At 34.3% G+C, this 6,460-nt stretch overlaps 1 pseudogene; it reads left to right on the forward strand.

Annotated features, from left to right (window-relative positions):
- Nucleotides 1-3,283: 3,283 nt before the first annotated feature.
- LOC132278862 (arabinosyltransferase RRA2-like) lies at nt 3,284-6,200 on the forward strand (annotated as a pseudogene).
- Nucleotides 6,201-6,460: the final 260 nt, after the last annotated feature.

Raw genomic sequence — 6,460 nt, forward strand, 5'->3', positions numbered from 1 at the left:
AGAGCAGCAGAAGGAGAAGAGCATGCTGGTGCATTTTCGAGCGCTCGAAGCCGCCCTTCGAGCGCTCAAAATCTTGATAGTCTACTCCACGGCTTACTTTAAGCGCTCGAAGCCCCTTCTTTGAGCGCTCGAAGGAACATTGCAGCCCATTTGTTCCTTGATTCCCTCAATTTTTGGTTCCCCTCTTTTATGGAGTGGTTGGAAATGTTCTTTTGGGGGGAGATGAAACTCTGTTTTTGAGGAGTTTGGTGAGAGGATGTCTACAAAAGGAGAGGTAGAGTTTGGATATGAGGATGACATATCATCTTGCAAGATTTTTGGAGAGAGAAAGGAGAGAGGAGGATAGAGTTCTTGTGGCTAGAAAGGTGCAGCTCGAAAATGGAGGGAGCTCTAAAGTTTCTTCCTTCTTTTAGGGCATCCACAGATAACTAACTCCTCCTCTAGGGAGGTGATGGAACCCCTCATTGTAAGCATGTTCTAATTTTGATTCTATTATGGGGAAAATAATGTACTCTTGTGGTAATTCCATAATCTAGAACTTTTACTTGATCTAATGAACTGATTTTGATTTAATGATCATGTTGAATCTACTTTCTTGTCTTAGAATGTATGTTTTCATGGTTGTATGGTTTACATTTTCATGGTGACAATGAAGATGAGATTTTTGGAATAGTTTTAATGACATGTTGTTGAGAGATTTGATAGGCCATAGCTTAGGTTCTTCCTTTGATGGCTTATTCTTAATTCTTAGCTTCATGTGCTCTTATCATGTGATTGATGACTTTGACAATTTCTAGCTTAGTGAACATGTCCAAAATTACACTTTAGTTTAGGTAGTTAAGCATGTAAAATCTTTGATAAATTGTTTTTATTTATTGATTTCGTGAATCCTTTGAAGGTAATGTAGTAACCTTGAGTAACTACTTATCATAGCCATATATTTATGTTGTTTTCCCCCGAATGAATCATAGTCTAGCATGTTTATATTGTAGGTGGTGAAGTTGCTTCCCTAGCCCTCTCTATCTAGATCTCCATCTTTTACATTCCTTGCAATTTACTATTTTATACATTCCTAAATTCATAGTTTAAGTGACAACCCAACAAATCCTCTATAAACCCCCTTATCATTCTAAAAGATGATTCTAGACACTTAGGTTGCCATAGACTAGCAGTCCCAGTGGATCGACTTACCCGACCAATAGCCCTATTTTACAGTGATTTGTACTATTGCAAAATAGGTTGATTTATAATTGATAATCGATCCGTCGATCATTGTGCAACAAGTATATATCACATATACACAATGCATATTGTCAATTACCATGCATGACCAAGTCATGGAATACACATAAGATATGCTCTAGGCCTTCAAGCTATAATGGCATATTAAATGTCACATAAGTATACTGTGTATACAACAAGTTAAATCATAACTTCTACTCATGGAATACCATTTTATAATCATGCACCAAGTTGCAAATTATAAATATTCAAGAATATAAAATCAATACTTAATTACCTTAATGAAAGCATACAAATGGAATTTAATTAAATTAAATAATTAAATTCTCAAGATTACAAAGCAACTCCAAAAATTCTAAATATAGTATATGTCAAAGGTTATAGCAAGACCTAATTTAATTTCAAGTTACAAACCAATTCTACTTTAGTTACAACAAGGTAAATTAAGATCAATGACAAGAAAATAATTAAATAAATTTCTCAAAACTCATTCAAATATTCTCAATTTAATATATGTTAAAGAACATGTCAAGACATTATTTAAAATCAAGTTACAAGTTAATTCTACACTAGGTACAACTAGGTGAATTAAATTTCATACAAGAAAATTATTAAATAAAGTTTTCTAAACTTATTCAAATATTCTCAATTTAATATATGTTAAAGAACATACCATACTCATTACATATATCAAGTCAAATGTCAATTTAAATGAATGTAACACTTGAATAAAAATTAATTAAACTAACTAATTCATTTTTCTAGAATTTAAATCAATTTTAAATGACTCCAAATAATTATATGCCAATGGTACTATCATGGTAATCACATATATCAACTCAAAAACTTAATTAAGTAAGTGGGACAATTAAATAGAAATTAATTCATTTTAAATAATTAAATCTCTAGATTCTAAAACAACTTCAAATGACTTTATACTAATACAAGTTATAGATCAAGTCATGGCCTTCAAAAATATCACGTCCTAACTTAATTTCATACAAGATACTATAACCTATTAATTTAAAAATTAACTATAAGACATGTACACAATTTATTGTAAGCTATAAAATAATTAAAACACTTAGATTAAAAACTGAAATCACCCCCCTACCTCACAAGAGGATTGTTCCTCTTGAATCCAAAGCAAACAAAGGAATTTTACAATTTCCTTCAAGGGTTATATAGAGGAAGGTGAGGCAAGTATTTTGTATTCCAAACTTCAAGCTTCAGAGTCTAAGGTGAGTGGAAGGAGGTCAAAACCAAGGTTTTAAACCTAGGTTAATGGTTTCCTTCAATGGTGGCTAAGGTTTTATGTGAGGAAGATAATGAAATAAAAAACATGTAAAATAAAACATTAACCCTTTTTGGTGTAATCCTCCACTCACTTGGTTAAAGCAAGTCAATTACACCTAGTCTTGCACCATGCCTACACACACACAAAAGCTAGACTTTAATTTGGAGCCTACACTTGTCATTAATCCAATAGTTCATTCTAGGCTTAATCTAAAGTCTAAACTTGTCAACAATCCAAGCCAACTAGTGCACCAATGCTAGGCCAACAAGTGGGTGAATCTCCGCCCTCCACATGTCATCATCCAAGGCTTCCAAGTTTTAACCAATGAGATGCTTACAAGTGCCCAATGAAAGCGCAACACTTGTCACACTTTTTTGGTAATTACAAAATGGTCCTTTTGAAAATATCTTTCAAAATAAATTGCAAAAAGGTCCCTAAGAAATAAAATAATTACTTTCTATAATTACGAAAAAAAAACCCCAAAAACAAATAATGTTTCTGAAGAAATTATGCATCCATACCCTTTTACATAAAAGTAAACAACTAGCATACTTTTTTAGAAAAGTAAAAATACACAAAGCATGTAATTTAAATATCATGGATGCATGCAAAATCAGAACCAAATTTGAGTACAAAAAGTGAGGTTATGCGAAGAAAATCATTATCGGGAAAAAGACGAAAAGTGAATTATGTTAAAAAAATGAAAATGTAGAAATGACTCGGTCTTTAAAGGAAGTTGTCAATACAAAAGAAAGAGTTTCGGAAACCATTTTTAAGCATTCAAGATGACACTAAGTGATGAGTAACCAAACTCAAAAAAGAAAATTTAACGGGAAAAATTTATCCGTAAAATTTCAGAAAAAGAAAAGGAAAGAAAATGGCCGAATCATTACATTATTTTTGTGATCTTGATTCTATAAGAGCACACTAATTAAATACTGACACATACATAAGAAAGAAAAACAGAAAAACAGTACCTGGTGTATAAATTTTAAATTATTCCATTCAATTTTCTTCATTCTTCTCTCTTATTAGAAGCATGTTGAGGAATAAGTGAAAAATAACAATTAAAATAAAATAAAAAAATAAAAGGTCAAACTCCAAGAGAGGAGCGAACAAAAAAAACATTTTTTTACTACTACTTGTCCTCTCTCTCTCTCTCTCTCTCTCTCTCTCTCAAAACAAAGTCAACTCCAAAGGAGGGAGATTATAAAAATTTCTGTGTGTCCATCCAAGACAACAACTCCAAAGGAGGGAGAGCATAAATTTTTTTCTGTGTCCAGCTGAGACTGGTGGTGGTTGCAGAGAAAGAGAAGACTTACAAAGAGAGTACTAGAGAGAAACAACATCCATGGTTTCAAAGAAGTTATCAAAATTCATTCGGTATCATTGAAGGGCTATGGTGGGTCGTAGAGATGGATCGTTGAAGACAGAGAGGAGTCTATCCATTAGTGGATCTCGAATAGCTATCGCAATTGCGATGGGTGTTCTTCTCGGTTACGTTCTCGCTCTCTTGACCCCTCATAGGTTTTTCATTCCTAATTGGCCACTCCAAATTCGCCGAATTTCAAATTCAGATTTCCAGGTTTCCTCCCTTCAATCTTGTGAACTCCTCCAGAATCCATATTTCTCAACACAACCCATACATATATATATATATATATATATGGATAATATAATGTAAATGCTTCAACTTTTAAGCTATTTTAGCCAAATGGGTTTCTATTTCTTCACATTTTTTTATTTTTTATTGGGAAGTTTAATTGAACATGCATGTCTTGAGCCATATGTATATATATATTTTTAGTTAAGTTGAGTATCCGAGATGACACGAACCTTAAGCTCCCTCAACAACTTAATTATTCTTTGAAGACCTGGAAAGGCATCTCTTCATCCCGACCGGATAAGGAGCAGCGGAGGCTAGCCACAAATAACACCCAGCAAAACTCGAACCCCAAACTTTATGTTTGCTAAACTCTAAAGTCTAGCAAGTAAACCGCTAGCCATATCCGAAATAGATATGAATATCTTGGCCTTGTTTGTTGTGTTTGGCAAAAAAAAAAAAAACTAAAGTTACTTGTGTGGTTTTGAATTGGGGAACAAGATATGAATGTCTTGGCCTTGTTTGTAGTGTTTAGCAAAAAAAAAAAACTAAAGTTACTCGCGTGGTTTTGAATTGGGCAACAACTATTATGTTTGATACGAATCCAAGTTTCAGGTTGAGTTTCTTGTGGAGATGTTACTGGAATTTAGGATATTTTTAGTTTGAATTTTGGAGTTTTTTAGTTCACATTGGCAAATACTATTTTTTTCCCCCTCTTTTTAGCTGTTAAAAAGCTTAAATGAGTTTAAATTAACATCCAATTCTCATTTTTCTGTAAAATATTTTTGTTTGTTTTGCCAATTACTGAAAAGTTATTGCTTGCTGAACAGGGAATAGATCATTTCATGGTATTGGGTGAGCAGCAGAAAGTTGGGCCATTTGGTAGTGTCTAGGGTTTGAGAACTAACCCGACTGTCATTCTTGATGAATCTGTGAACCCGAGATTGGTAAAGATCTTGGAAAAAGTTGCTGTTCGGAAAGAGCTTATTGTTGCTCTAGCCAATTCGAATGTCAAACCCATGTTGGAGGTCTGGTTCACTAGCATCAAGAAAGTAGGCATCCCCAACTATCTGGTTATGGCATTGGATGATGGCATTGCAGAATTCTGCGAATCCAATGATGTCCCGGTGTACAAGAGAGATCCAGATGAGGACATTGAGATGGTTGAAAGGATAGGAGTTAACCATACCATCTCAAGATTAAAATTCCATGTCTTGAGAGAATTTCTACAGCTGGGTTATAGTGTTCTTCTCTCTGATGTTTATATAGTATACTTACAGAATCCATTTGATCATTTGTATCGAGATTCGGATGTGGAGTCCATGACTGATGGTCATAATAACATGACTGCCTACAGATATGTTGATGTCTTTGATGAACCTGCCATGGTTTGGGCGCGGTATGCTCATACAATGCGGATATGGGATTACAGTTCTGGCTTCTTTTATATAAGGCCAACAATTCCTTCGATTGAGCTCGTGGATCACGTGGCTGGCTGGCTCTTTCGATACCCAAACTTTTGGGAGCAGGCAATTTTCCATGCAGAGCTATTTTTTTTGTTCTTACCCCGGGTATGTTGGGCTTCATGCTACCAAACGAACCATGGATTTCTATCTCTTTATAAATAGTAAGCTACTTTTCAAGAGGGTAAGGAAAGACCCTGAGATGAAGAAGTTCAAGCCAGTTGTTGTTCATGTGAATACCACTCAGATAAACTTCCAAGAATGAAAGCAATTGTTGAGTTCTATGTTAATAGCAAGCAAGATGCACTGGAACTCTTCCCTGATGGTTCCGAGTTCTATGTTGATAGCGAGTAAGATGCACCCTTCCCTGGTTATACTGATAATTCTGATTGGTACCAAGGGATGTAGTTTAGTGGTACTTTCTCGCCTTTGAAAAGTATAAGGTCGATAGTTCAAGTTCTTGTAGGGGCAAAGTAACGAAAATGTAAGACATGATCTTGCTTAGATTCAGGTAACCTTTACTGATTACACCTTCTGGAAGCTGTGATATCAATTTCATTTCTCCAATCCAAGCAATTTGTGATATCTATTTCATTTATCAGTCCTTACCTTCCCTTTCAATTTCTTTGTTTTCTTCAGTAGATAAACTGTAGCACTACGTTATATATACTTGAAAATGTTACTTTCTGTCTGTGGATGAAATGTTTGTTTTACATTGTAATCTAACAAGTGCTATAGTTTTGTATTTCTTCTATGCTAGAATGGTATTTTGATGTTTGGAAATCTCTCTCTTCGTCGACTAACCTTAGAGTTGGTGAACCGTGTAAAATATTGTGTTGTGCGTGGATGTGTATG

Source organism: Cornus florida, unplaced genomic scaffold (assembly GCF_030987335.1).
Source record: "Cornus florida cultivar Cherokee Brave unplaced genomic scaffold, ASM3098733v1 CherokeeBrave_3.0.0_Hap2_Chr10, whole genome shotgun sequence".
NCBI classification, from domain to species: Eukaryota; Viridiplantae; Streptophyta; class Magnoliopsida; order Cornales; family Cornaceae; genus Cornus; species Cornus florida.